This window comes from Anopheles cruzii, chromosome 3 (genome assembly GCF_943734635.1).
Source record: "Anopheles cruzii chromosome 3, idAnoCruzAS_RS32_06, whole genome shotgun sequence".
In the NCBI taxonomy this organism is placed as follows: domain Eukaryota; kingdom Metazoa; phylum Arthropoda; class Insecta; order Diptera; family Culicidae; genus Anopheles; species Anopheles cruzii.
In genome coordinates this window covers 5,554,832-5,569,933 of record NC_069145.1, presented here as the reverse complement: position 1 = coordinate 5,569,933, position 15,102 = coordinate 5,554,832, and positions in this window count along the sequence as shown.

Below are 15,102 nucleotides of genomic sequence, written 5' to 3'. Positions count from 1 at the left end.
TGGTAGCCGTAAATGTGATACAATAAAACTAGCGCAACTTGACATGGGATGATGTAGGAATAACGACGGGACACGATTACGACCGGCTGGGGCTATCAAAGTCAAATTATTTGCTTCATTAACACTAGATATACCACCGTTTTCAATATACCTATTTATACCAGACCAGTCAAAATGACTGGTCATGTGAAAAATTGCTTTTTATGACTTCAAGTGTTAAAAAAAAGTCTATAAAAAAATTAAAACAAGTTTAGTAATGTTAACTGTAAACGATAAATGGATTTGTATACATTTTTATATAACAGAAAACATTTAATTTTTATCACTTTGTTGGACACAATTTCTACATAAGAACGTTATCTACTACGTCAACCGAACTACATAAGAATGCCTTCAATTTTGCTTGCGTAATTTTCCACTTTTTCCCCAAAACTCTAGAAGCTTCTAACTCTGTACAAATTCGTATATATTCCAAAATAATTGCACACATCAATGGTCTGGAGTGCCCAATCTATTGCCCAATCATATTCTGAGCAACAATTGCCCTTTTTGGCCTAAATTTGTTCATGGAATAAGGGACCAGTCATTTTGACTGGTCATGGTATAAATCTCCAAAAAAAAAAAAAATTTTTTTTCCAACATATATAAAAAAAAGTTTATTTGTGAAATGTATTCTATGCTTAGAGCTAGTAAAAGTCATAACATCATTTGGGGAAAAAAAAATTACATGTAGTGGAAATTTGCCATTCAAACTGCCCGACCAGTCAAAATGACTGGTGTGGTATATCTAGTGTTAAGCGGTGACCGTTTTCGAGTTGTCAACTGCAGGCGCGCCCATCAGAATAGAGACATTTCTCGTCTGAGGCATACAGCTAAATTTATATTTGTCCATTCAACGATACAGAGAGCGAGAAAGAGGCGAGATCGATCGATCGTTACCTGATTTTAATGCTTTTTAAAAAGCGCACAAAACATACACACTATATTTATGAAGCTGGGTTTCACATTACTTCTTTAGCAAAGGGGAAGAAAAAATTGGCTAAGCTAAAAGCGGCACAAGCCTTTTCTTTAGCTTTAGCAGCAACCTGCAATCATCAAGACGCAAGGTAGCTATCAAGCAACTGCGACATCAATCGGAGGACCCATTCAATCCACCAGAGGCAAGATGCTTCCAGGAAACCTTTTCTCAAAGGCAAAAACACCACCGTCCCGACAGATTAGAATGTCGTGGGAAAAGTGTTGGCCTCACGCCATATGCCATCGGAAAGTTGAAGCGAAATGAAACGGATTCCATCCAATGTCCTCTCCAACTCGAGGGCGCTATTGTAAGAGCTAGTAATCAATGGTCCACAATCAAGTTCAAAGGAATTTCAGATGCTGCAAACGCCACGGAAGGAAACCAAACAACAGACGCCACAGCGCTTCGAGATGAGGTGAAAACTGAAACATTACAATACTATTGCAGAGCGCCGTTATGTTACGAGAAGCACCGAAAGCTTAGTGTTAACACCGACACTGAAATGCCTCACTCTAATCAGCAGTAGCAGTAGAAAATTGGCAAACTTTCACAAGGCAAAAGCGCGTGTTTTAGACGAACTCGAGACGTGCGCTTTAGACGAATGATTTATGACCGAGAGTGACAGTGACTGATCAAACAATCGAAAATTGCCGGGTGGCAACAGGAAGAACACCCCCCGGGAACGGTCGCGTTAATAAATTATATAAACAACGAAACCTTCCCAACCGCGGTTACTGTGTAGCTGCACGATCCTTCGGATCGTCGTTAAAACTTATCTCAATTCCCGCTCAATGGGGTTCTTCTTCCCCTTTTGAGGACGCTCGGCAAAGTTTCGACGAGATCCCGTGATGAGGGGGGTGCCCTCCACCACGGACACTTCGAGCAGGATCTTCGCATTACGGACGTTAAGATGAAGCTAAACACAGAGAGTGCCCGTGTATGTGTGTGTGTGGACCTTCTTGTGAATTCCTTTAACCTTGATCGATTTGCCAGAAGTATGAAGTCGCCCGAAAAATTAATTAACACACCCGCGACCGGCCCTCAGCCGCCGGCCGCCCAGAAGAAGGACGAAAGGCCCTTCGCTTCGTTTTCGGTTGTACGCCGATAACGAAGCGGCGTGCTGCTTTGTTTGCTTAGTTCAGCGGCGCAGGCGGTGGCGAAAACGAAGGCTCGAGGCTGCCAACGATCGGACACGTGCGGGGCTCCGAACCACCCGGCCCGACGACGATGAAGGGTGTGTGGACGGGGTCCATAAAATCGAACCCGACTCGATTAGGACGGGAAAATGGAATCGGAAGGAACACCATACGGCACCAGAGCACCAACCAGCAGGCCGTGACGACGTTGAAGGAGCCTCTCGACGACGATGCCGATGGTTCGTGGTGGGCCCAAAAAGAAAGGGGATAATAAACCTTCTATCGATCGGGAACACTCTTCTGCCGCCATTCGTGCGCTTCTCTACGCCAACATCTCCATCGAAGGGCGGCCGCACACACCACAGAAGCGGCCCAACGGCAATTCGCTTCGATCCATCGACGCCCTCCAACAGAGGTGTCCTTGAAAGTAGGAGCAACATTTCCGACATCGTGTCCTTTTGGTCGCCCACAACGGAGCTGGTGGCACACTTCGAACGCACTTCAGATAACCCAGTCCCACAGCACAGCACAGCTGGTCTCCCGCGAAGTGCGCCGTAACAGCGACCACAGCTCCACAACCTTGACACAGCAGTCGATGAAAAGGCTTAATGGCGGCAAAGAGCGTTAGCGTCCTTAGAGTTTCCTGCTGCGACTCCCAGGCTCCTTATCTCGCTCTCTCTCGCTCTCGCTCGTCTATTGCGCACTTTAGCTGACAGCTACGAGTGGAGTTATGTCAATCGCCTTCGAGGCAGCAGGCGGCGCCCAGCCCAGGAAGCCGCCGGGAGGCAGCAAAAATCCTTTCGCAGGGAATTGACTTTTAGTGTTTTCTTGCAAATCTCCGCCGCGGTTCATCCCTCGGCTCCGCTGTCCCCGCGCAAACACGGTTCCAATCGGGCGGGCGCAAAGGGTGGCGGCTGTCACATAAAACAAAATGCGCGTGGGAAATCGCCGAAGGGGAAAATAATGCCCTTTTTACCGAACCAAACAGTGACAGTGACACGGGAAGGGTAATTGCAAAAAAACATTTTAAACCACCATAAAAAAAACATAAGAATGGGCAACTTTTTGTGGCAAAAAAGCGTACATTCTGCAACAATAGAAGTGGGTGAATGAAGAAACTGAAATATAAAAACTTTAAATGAAGCAGAAAGTAAACGAATACCACGTAAAGAAGAAGACAAAAAGAGTAAAGAATAGAACAACAATCAAAACTATTGATCAAAATTATAATGAAAAAAGTTAACTTGATCTCAATTAACAAACAACCCACAGGACGACCAAATGGGATAAAATATATTAAAACATAACATTAAAAGGTCTGAACTCATTCGGAAATCTCCCAACTATTTAATATTGACCCGACAAAGGAACATCATTTAATTAGAGAAAACCTTCAACAAAAAGGAGCTAATTAAAAACGCGTTGACGATCATCAATACCCGAGTAGCTTTCGCTTCACACGAATGCAACCGAAAGTTGAACAAATTAATAACTCCAAGTCTCTTCCTACAGCCCGCACTTGAGCCCGCAGCCGTAGGAACTCATCGCGCCGCCGAGAAGGGTCGAAAAACAACTGTACTCAAGCAAAGTGCCAAACTTTACATTACCATCCGCCCGGCCTGGGCTGGGCAAAAACGTGACAAGTAGAGCCTCGGCCTCGAGCGCCGCTCGGTCGGAAAATTACACGCCCGGAAGAGGGGGCCCGAAGCAAGAACGAATTTCCTTTTTTCTTCCCTTTCCGCCGGAGTGGCTCCTTATTTTCCGGTCCAGCAAGGGAAGCGGCGGCGCGGCGTACACTCTGGCCGAAATTAGTTTCCGGACAAAAACCGAAATCCGGCAGCAGCGACTGCATGCCGGTGGCTGGAGCTGGCTGGCTGGCTGGCGGCCAATTAGGAGCAACTGTTGAGCCGACTCTGGGGCGGCACCGCTCCGGAGAGGCTCGACTTCGAGTAGTAGTGTGCACTTGTTAGATTTTACGGGGTCAAGGACGATAAAATTAGCCATGTGCCAATAATAATGCCGGCCCGAAGCGCAACGAGGCGACGAGGATGTGCGCGCGTATTTGCGCCCTGGTGCTCTTTTGCACCAGCGAACGGCCGGAGACACATTTTTGGCCACATTCCGGTTGCTGTTTCGATGATACTTGACATTGCTTTATGCTGTGACCTTCGGTAGCGCTGTTGACGAGTGGAGTAGAGAACCCTCCTCGCGCGACTCCGACCGGCTCGCGCTTCCGTTACTGCGTAGGTTTTGCTATCTTCGAGTGCTGCTCCGGAACAGCTGCTTGCCACGGCAGATCAACAGATACCGGTTAATGGTTTAGCCTGCTACATCCTTAGTGGCCGAGCGCTGTTTGTGCAACAAAACGGGTAGGTCGAAAAGAATCACGGCCAGATTGAAGGGAAGCACAAACCGGCCGCCATCGTTGATGGGAAATCGTGATCGTAGCATAATGAGACGCCGGCCGTGAGATAGCGATTTCATTCACCCGAAGTCTGATGCTTTCCCCGGGAAAGCTTATTATAAACAGGAACCAAATGGCCGCGCGAAGAAGCCTTCCGAAGCCAGATAGTAGTTTGCGCATTATCAACACCGCCGTCGATGTGTTGCTTAACAGCACTCATTATCGGAAAGAAAATATTGCCCAACGAAACGGAAGCTTTCATCAGGGTCGCTACCACCTTAACCGGTAGGGAGCGCATCACAGTGTTTAATAAACAAGAAACCTATCGAAGAGAAGCCAATCCGACCCGCAAATGGAGCCACCTTCCCGAAGGCCCGAAGATGGCGGAATTCCCACCGAAAAGTCACGTACCGAACCGGCTTCCCGGTAGCAGGATCCATTAACTTTTTGCTACCCCAATACCTACGTACTTTTGCGCGGCTCAACAAAAAACCCACGGTAGGTTAGGTTGTGTGCCTGGCCCATCGACCACTTGCCCAGCGAAAAGTGCTCTAGTATATATAAAGCTGCACAACGCAAGCGCAAGCCAGTAATTTTGTGCCTCACCCGGCGACCTTTTAGGCACCGCGGCAAACCGGCGAGGCTTATCTGCCGCCGGTGGGTCATCCGCCGCATTCTGCTGCTTCATTGGGATTTCGAGGGCCGTGGTCCGCTAAAATTGAAAACGACAGCGAAACTAGCCTGTCGGACAGTCCCCGAAAAGTGAAGTAATTTTGCACCGTTTGCAGCACGAAACTTTCGCCGCGAGGTAATCCTTTTCTCATTTTACGAGCCCTGTCGCCCGGACTCAGTGGGCAGCGCAGCAGCTCAGTCGTCCAACGGTGGTCCCCCCGTTATGATTACGACTTTCGTCAAGGGCCACCACAGTCCGTCCGGAGTCTTTTTTACTGTGATCGTGGCGCCGATGGGGAAACTGGGAACACAGCAGATCTTTACGGGATTTCCACGGCGGTACAGCGCTGGGAAATTCGGTCGAGCCCTCCTGGAGTGCCGGGAGGTCAGTCACGTTCCGTGACGCCATCCGTCTCAATTAAATTAGGATTAGCCAGCCTGAAGACTGGCTAGTCTCCTGGGCCACCTTCTTCGGGCAGGCTCATACGCCGGACAGTACGGTGCCGAAAGGCTTCTACGTCACCGGTCCCCCCACTGGCGTTCTGTGATTCGACAATATATGCAATTATGTTCTTTTTGAGCGGGCGGCAAAATTCAATTACAAACGAACGTTTTGCTTCCTCTGGCCGGTACCGGACTGACCCACGACGACGTGTCACCGTGGGCGTAGTGTGCGAATGAGTTAAACTTTGCCGAGATTCTCGGAATCACGATCCTGGTTTACGTTTGTATCGAAATGGACTACATGGCATACCTGATCATCGTCGTTGGATGTGGTTTCTTTAACGTGATAATTTCTGTTCTTTTTCTGTTTCAAAACTATTCATTGATTAGAGTGTTTGAAACTCACTCAGAAAGCTTTCTTTGTTTACTAGATGGAAAAAGAGCAAACATCTGCAAAAGTCTTACGATATAGTACGCATTCGTATAAGTAAATGTATAATGCTTTCGGAACCCGTCTCCGCTGAAATTATATGGCGATTCGATTTTTTTAAAATCTCGTCTCATCTCGGATCCACTCAGTATCATGGCAAGCCGGCTATCCTACTTTTCGCTGCTCATCCGCCGTCCACTTTTATTCGTCACTGTCGTGGCTATCGATTACCACCATTGCCCTCGGCGGCATGCAAGATGTCTTAATCTTGAGCAGAAGGACCGTGGGACCGGCTGCGCAAAAAGGCCACAAAGGATGGGTGGTTGCCGAGGCCGAGCGCCCGGTGCTCAGCGAACCATGTCCTTCAACAGGCCTCACCACGTCATTCTGATTCAGTCCCGTCCGGGGGGTACCGTTGTCAGCGATGGCCGTGCCCTTCAGCCCGAAACGATGTTGCTAAAATCATCAGTCACCGCCACACATAACACTGGACGGACCCCGGCCAACAGACCGACCACACGCGCGTACCCATCTTGTGGGGTTTGAGCGGTCCTTACTGTGTGTGATGTGATGCTCCACATTTGCAGGCAAATTATGTAACGATGTTTTGCCCATTCGTCGTTCAAAGACAGCATCGAAACACGTCGACCACAGACAGGAGCGAAGCCAACCTTCCCGGAGCTCTCACTGACAGCAGCCAGCAAAAGTGTGATGCGTGGGATTCGAGCTGGGCCGAAGCAGCCAATTGGACCCTGCGGACCCCCGGCACCGGACTCTCTCTGCGCCGCGAGAACAAGTGAAAATTAATGACATGGGAATCTTGACATGATTAATTGCACCGGCGGACGGCGACATGATGACAGCATTTCGAGCCCTGGAATGCTGGGAACAAGGGCAATCAATGGACCTTTACCACCGTCGCCGCTGCCGCTGATGGTGCGGGCGAACTTTTTTGCGTCCTGCAACCGGCAAGGGATGGTCCTGCTTCCAGTTCGTGAGGCTAATCGGAAGTCAAGCTAGGCGCGTAGGCTGCGTTGGCGGAGCAATTTGTAGTAACATTTTCCAACATTGCGCTTCTCGGAAGGCAACCCGAAACCCGGCCGGCCCGTCCCGGTTCCTCTTCCAGGCGAGCAGGTCCCGGGGCTTCTGAAGTGAAAAATAACATTTTTCGACAGTTTTCGGTTTGTCCTTGAAAGTGAAATTACAACGCAATTTCTGTGCCATTGCTGCCTGCGGGACATTTGGCAGCCAGGGACGGTTTGTGCACACGCCGCCATCCTCCCCGTCGGGATCCATCACTTTCGGTAGCATCATGAACAAGAGGAAGCAAAACCGAAAGCGGGCTTCGAGCATTCTATGCAGATAATCTCTCATCGTCCTCCGTGTAAGAGGCTGACAGTGGGTCCGCCCCGGCGAAACATTATGCTTGCGATTCGGCTATCATTATTCGCACGCACACAATCGGAAGCTCCTTTCTGTGGCAATCCCCGCAAAGAGGATACTCGAGGCGAGTGAAGCAAGAAACCCAAAATTTCGTGGCCCACAAGACGAGAAAAGAACGCACTCCAGGCACGTATAGTAAGTGATGATGGTGCCACATGCGTTGTGGCACCCGGACAGCACGCGACGTTTCTTTAATCATCCGCCCGCCGTAGTATCGACGGTTCTGCAAGCTGAGATACAGGCGTGTGAATCGTCCTGTCTTCTGAGGTCCCAAGAAAAATAAGAACCCTACAAGAGAGAAAGATAGAGCGACACACAAAACGATACACAATAAAAAGATCCTTGCCTGGCAAGAAGTGGCATTCAGAAAGTCATCTTCCCGCGGAAGCCAAAACCATTATGTAACGCAATCGGCGCAGCCAGCACAGCAAGCAACCGACCCGCGGGACTTCCGGCGGGATAATTGACCACTTAAGGGCGGCGGCGGCAGCGGTGGCGAGAGGATGTGGTTCAATCGGTTTTTTGTGCTGCGGTGCAATTTCTCATTAGGAAGGTGATGTAATACCGATTACTGGCGGGCGCGCGCGTGCCAAAACTCTGACATTAATTACCTAACCTTCGGTCCCGAGGTCTGGCGGCGCCACCTTTGGTAAAAATAATGAGATTTTCGATCCTTTCCGCGGTGGCACTGTGCCTGTGCCGGACACGGTCCATTAAAGACACGGTGGCCGAAACTTTAACGTCGCGCGATAAAATAAAAAGCTCCGCCATTTGCTATCGATTCGTGTGTGTGTGTGTACGTGGGACTTGGCACGTGCCGCAGGAAACAGGAAATTCCGGTCAATCCGGACAAAACATTACTTCCGGGCACCACCACCACTGAGTGGCCGCGGTGCGACGAACCGAATCGAACCGAAAAATGGGTTTTCGTTGTTCAATCGATAAAACAACCATTCCGCCGGAAATGTTTCGCCCTCCTCGCAGGAAACCCTTAGCGCCAGCACCGGCCCAGAAACCAGAAAGGAAACGTGGAGACTCTCTTCTCTCGGGTACGCCCGCCGCAGTCAGTTACGAGGCCGGGCCATCCCCCGGTCCGAAGATGACCATACGTTTGCGCTGCGCGAAAGAGGATTCTTTGCGTCGTGATGACTTGATGACTTTGCGTGCGGCGTGTGTATCTTCCGGTGAGCTTTTGTGCCGCTATAGGGAGGCCTCTTCCACTCGTCCTTGGGCGAGCCCCGGTTCGTGTTGTGAACGCGTGCCACAAGAAAGTGCGCGCGGGCGAGGTGAGGAATTCGTGCCAATCATTTGTCAAACGTTGATGGCCAAAAAAGCAGGTCAGCTGGTGTCGTTCGTCTTCTGGGTTGCTTCTGGTTTGCTTCTGGGCGGCAAACCGCAAAGCACAGCGCACAGAATCACAGAACGATGGGGCCAATTTCAGTGGCCCCGGATCGCGTCGTCGCGTGTCCGGAAACGTTCTTCCCACCACGGGCAACCGACGGTCGTGAGAGATCGACTCCCAAAGGAGTTTGAGGCACTTAATTCGGAACTGCCACCGGAACGTGGACCTCCTCTCTCTCTTCCGGCAGGGGGTCGTCGTTAAGCGCGCCGGGGAAAACGTGAAACAAGCGCTCCGCGCGCTCTCGCTGACGGGTTCGACAAACTAAAACGATAAGTGGGGCAAAAACACGATCATTTTGCCGGCCAGGAGAAGTAATTTTCGCAGAACACCGGCGAAGGCCGCGGGCGAAATTATCTCACGTACAACGGACGCGCCCGCTCCGAAGGTCCTTTCGGGTAAATATACGGGTGAAGGTATTCATTTCAGTGATCTTTTTCTTCGTTTCTTGTCCCTCTGTGTGTGTGTGTGCCCCCACAGGACACCGGAACCGGAAGCAAATGACAACCGACAAAGGGGAAGGGGCCTCGAGCTTTCCGGAATCCGGGCCCACGTTCGCCCGGAACCGGAAGATCCGAGAACTAGGTCAATGCGATGTGTGCCTGTTCGTTCGCTAGTTGTTTTTTCTTTATTTTGCTTTGCATCGCGTCCCCTTCGAGCGGGGCGGATCTTGGACCGGTGGCCGTGGGTCGGGACCAAACATGTTTCAACTCGACGTCGTTTCGTCGGTTCTCCCATCGATTGCCACACGACGACGACGACGATGACGGGACCGGGAATCGACCACCGGAACCGGTTTGCTTTGCTACGAGAAAGAAGAAGCGGAGAATCATTTGCTGTGTGTGTGTGTGGGGCGGGAATTGGGTGGAACAGGGGCGGCCTCGTTTTTGCGTCCCCTATTCACAGAAGCGCCTACAGCCCAGCCCGATGGGCGATGGCGGTTCGCAAATCTTACCCTAATCCAGCGCGCGCGCTAAGCCGGCGGTGCTGGTTCGCAGCCCTTCCGTGGAATATCCTTTGGGAAGGGTGTACGATTTGATGCCGGAACACGTCGTCGCCGTGGCTTCCCGGTAAAAGCTCGCACCGTATGTTTTGCGGTTTAAAATGTATGTAAATTCTTGGACCGGACCCCGGCCGAGTAGAATCGACCGGGTGGAAGGCGGCAGATTCCAGGGATTATGGGGGGAAAGCACCACGGCAACAACATAAACAGGGATGTGAAAATATGGCGCATGAATAACAGATTTTCGGATGAGATTATGGCGGGAAGCAACAAATAAAAACGGTACGAGCGAGATAAACTATCTTGTTTCTGTTATGTAAATTGATGTGCGAAAGTAATTTAATCTCGTACAGTAGATTGAAATAAAGTCTGATAACGGGATGCCGAATGCGTGAGAAATACAATTGGGTGACATAGCATTAGGTATCGCAACTTCAACATTTACTGTAAGCTTCGTGGAAATCTTTTGATAGATTTTGAAGTATTATTTTGTTTCAATCAATCATCAGGCCTTCTCTGTCCAGAGTGAAATGATATACAAGAAGAAACAAAGTATGAATAAGAGTTGGTTAAACATAAAACTATATTGATATTGATCAAGTTTATAAAAGAAGAATCCCTTCCTTCAAGGCGAATTACTTTAAAACAAATCAACGAATCTTCCCAAGAACCACCAAACTGACAGCCGAGCCAACAACGAGCAATCTGTTGAAATCCTCCGTGGCGGATGCCAGGGAAGATTCTCGAACCCACATCTAGGCCAACACAATTATCATTACCGTTACCGTTAACTGTTTCGATTATGATGCGCCCTGGTCATTCAGGACCCAATGGTCCAAAAACATTGTCGATGTCGCTCGGCGAAGCGATGAACGTTTTCACGCACTCTGAACTGTAATATTAAGTTGCGTAAAATACAAATCCGATTCCCAGGGAGAGCTGCTTAAGCCGTTACACAGAGTTTACGTTACCGAAATGGAGCTTCATTTGTTGGATTTTAATATCAGACTGGGGAAAAAGTAATCCATTATTTTCTCGGTAGATGACTTTAGTGATCGATATCTCGTGAAGTATCGATCGTACAGTTTTAAGTTTAGGCTTGTTTTAAAGCTGATACTTCACACTTGAAAAGATGCTTTCACTGTTTATTGTTTGTTCCATTCGTTTGTGAGTTATAGGGTGTAAACAATGGAAGTCACCAAAGAAAAAATTGGGTATATTTTACAATTTTTCTTTGAAAAAGGCGAAAATTCAAGTTAGGGCGCTGAAATTTTGCATGATGTTTATGGTCCCGATGCTCTAACAGCTAGCGACGTTAAATTTTGGTTTCGTTGACCCTATTCAGTTATTTTTTATGTTAAAGTCTAGGCAGATACGTCATCGAAAATGTCGATAAAATCACAAAAATAATCAAAGTTGATCGGTATGTTAGTAGTCAGAGCATCGATCAGGAGCTGAAGATTAACTATCAAATAGTTTTAAGCCATTTGCGCAAAGCTGGATTCACAAAGATGCTCGATGTTTGGGAGCCACCCTATTTACACCAAAAAGCATGATGGATTGAATGGCAATCTGCGTAATTTTGGCCAAACGGAATGAAATCGAACCTTTTCTTAAACGGATGGGTACTGGGGATAAGAAATGAGATACATACGATAATCCTGTCTGAAAATGATCGTGATCTAAGCGTGGTGAAGCAGCTTAACCGGTGATCAAACCAGGACTCACGGCTAGCAAGGTTCTACTGTGTATATGGTCGGACTCGAAAGGAACCGTTTATTATGAGTTGCTTCCGTGTAGTCAAACACTAAATTCGAATCCCTACTGTCAATGACTGCACCGTTCGAAGCTGGCAATTGACCAGAAACGACCAGAATCGGCCAACGGAAGAGATGTTGTGTTCCATCAGGACAACGAAATGTCACGCACGACTTTAGTGACTCGCCAAAAAGTCCGGGAGCTTGGTTGGGACATTTAAATGCATCCACCGTATAGTCCAAACCTTGCACCAAGCGATTGACACCTTTTTCGCGCATTATAAAATTTCCTGAGTGATGAAAAACTGAGATCAAAAAAGGGTTGTAAAAATGGATTGCTCCAGTTTTTCGTCAACAACGACTAAGCCTTTTACAAAAGAGGCATTACCAACCTACCTTTGAAAAGACAACAAATTTTCCAACAAAACGGTACATATTTGACGTAAATCGAACCATCGGAAGTATCTTAAATAATGTTTTGAATTTGACCCAAAAATAATGGATTACTTTTTCCCCAACCTTATATAACAAATTCATACGTAAACTGTGCATGCGCCACATAGAACACGCCAACAGCCCCAACAATGGGTGAGCAGCAATCGATTTTGAGGGTAGAGAAAACACTGGATCCACCAAAGCAACCGTCGGCCCACCATAGTAGCGTGCCATAGGTCAATTCCGCATTGTGCGCCCTAATGAGAGGCAGTAATTTCGACTCTGTCATCGGAACGCGTCGTAAGCAAATCATCATCGAGCGCACCACCAAAAACCGGTGATTTATGCCCGGCGGCCCGGTTGCACGCAGGTACGCGAATGCTAATGTTTTGGGCAAACCGACAACCAGCGTCAAAAGGTGCGTTGTTGCGCCCGCGCGCACCTTGCTGGTGTTCGGTCGATCCAAGCAGCCGATGGTGACGGTGAACATTGACACATCGACCCAAGTCAATATTGGAGAGAACGACGATGGGAATGTTGACTTTATGGGCGGTCTCGTGATATGGTGGTGTGCCGTTTAGTAAAAAAGGTTCTTCGCCTGAAGAAGTCTCAATTAAAGTAATGGCAACCCGCAGCCCGCGGCCCGCGCACCGCGCCGGGACCCATAAATCGGACCGCTTGAACATGAGACGACAGTAAGTCAAATCCTCTCTGACACACCTGAAAGGCCCGGTGAAAAAGGTTCCCCCACAACTGTCACCGGGAGACCCGAGATTGTTTTCCGTCGGGGGCTAAGCTTTGACCTTTGGACCCGAGCATGCATCATTCTTCATTAACACACCGCTTTCCTGCCCGCTGTGCGAGGGTCATAATTTCCGCCCCGGCCAAACGTCGTGGACCACCCTTCGGGGGCTGCTGTAACGCGGTTGTGAACGCATTTTGACACCCGGGAGACCCGACCGAAAAAACAGAAACGGCCACCCCCCGCGCAGAGGGTTTCGGAGATTTATTTTATTTTGTTTTGTAATTATTTTGCCCCAAAATCCTAAGGCAACATCACAACCACCCCGCGGGAGGATGCGCATCGGAAGGGGAGCTCATAAAAACGTTTATCCGTTAACGTTGCCGTTTCCCACGATTCCGCCCACTATCGCTCCGACGTCTGATGTCAACGCCGCATCGTGTTGTGTGGAAGGAGGGGGCTGGCGGCAGCGAGTTATGTCCTTCTGCGGTACGTGATAAGGCTTCGAACGCCTGCGGACGGGGCGGACGTGCGTGAGTGGGCGACCAAAGCGGCTTTTTATGAGTTTTGTACCCTCCCGAGGTCGACAGCTACCGGATCGAGGATCGAGGGCGGCGAAGGCGGAACGAAACTTATTTAAAAAATTGATGCTTGCCTCCGGATCGGACATCGGTACGGGGCAAACTCCCGATGGAGACGCCTGGTTATTCGTCCAAAAGCTGCCAGCGCGGTCAAAGCTTGTGAAATTCCTTACGTGACCGGAACATGCTCCACGATGATAGTGCCACTAATGGGCGGTAAGCTAAGCTAAAGAAGAAACAAACACGGTAAAATGTTCCGCAGGAGCCATCCTGGAAATGCATTTTTCATTGCGACGAAATCGATACAAGCGAGTACAGCAACAGGATTCTTCCCTGGCCCTATGGCGGGGCCCGATTGTGGCCCTTTTCAACACGGAATCGATATTTGTTCCGACGTAAAGTGAATGGTGGGGCGAAAACGTGTGGGACAATTTCCTTTAAAATAATCGAACCGCCGCCCTTTGACGCTGTGCTTTTCGGGCCGCTCGAAAGCTTGTTGCTTCTCCACGAAGCACGAAGAGACATTGATTCGTTCCAAGTGAAGGTTGATATTTTTTTATCATCAATTACGATATTATTTGATGTTGTGCTGCGATCACATAACAGACCTCCAATACGTAGCACGAGCAGTAGAAAAACGGAACAAACTATTGGCAGCCTTTGTCGCTGGTCGCGGTTGGTAGCCGCCTCCTGTGTTACGTAATCCATCGATGGTCACGCTTCGAGGACCCGAAGCACGTATCGAGAGAGGGATATGATGGGAGAAAATGGGCGAGCGAGAGAGAAAGAGAGCGACTGTGTTACTGCACGAGGGAATGTATCCTTTCCGGACAGAGGCAGGAAAAATAAACAAGAAAAGAAACCACCAGAAATGCGCCGTATGTTATGACAACGGCCCACACGCACACATGGCCGGGATGGACAAAGTCACTCTCAGATGGTACAATCATCATCATCATCACACGGAGAACGAAAACATTCTCCCGGAACCCGGAGCCAGCGGAAAAAATAAGAGAAAGATCCGGAGAATCAGAACCGGACAGCTCGGGAGCAAGAAGTTTCCATGTATTGTCGAACTGCTGGTTTGGTTTGTTAGTCCTTTGCCTCTTTCTCTCTCTCTCTCTCTCTCTCTCTCTCTCTCTCTCTCTCTCTCTCTTACACTCTCCTTTCTTTAGCTATTACTTTCTCTCTCCTTCGCTCACATCCTGTTTCGTAACAGATAACACTGATAATAAGTAGCAGTGTGTGTGTGATCACTGGCCAGCAAAAGGGTGTGCGTGTGCGTTACGAACGAAGCGCCGCACAAGAAAATTCTGGAGCAAAATAGAAACTCCTTCAAAGCTCTGGCTCTAGGTCACGTCACACTTGGGGCCTGTCTTGCACCCTGTGTCGAGTTGCATTGCTCTGCAGCTCCGCCAACTGGTCCTTCGGTTCGGTGTGTCCTTGAAGAGCGAATTTTGAGCGTAGCTTGTGAGAGCGATTTTGTGTTCTCTGTAGAGACACTTTTCGTCGATGAGAAATTGTGTATTTTACTCTTTTGCCGTGCTTTATGGACGAATAGCGATACAGGACTCCGAAGCGCCTGGCTGTTTACAACGATGCTGATAGAAGCGTATGGAAAGCAAAAAGCATTCGTAA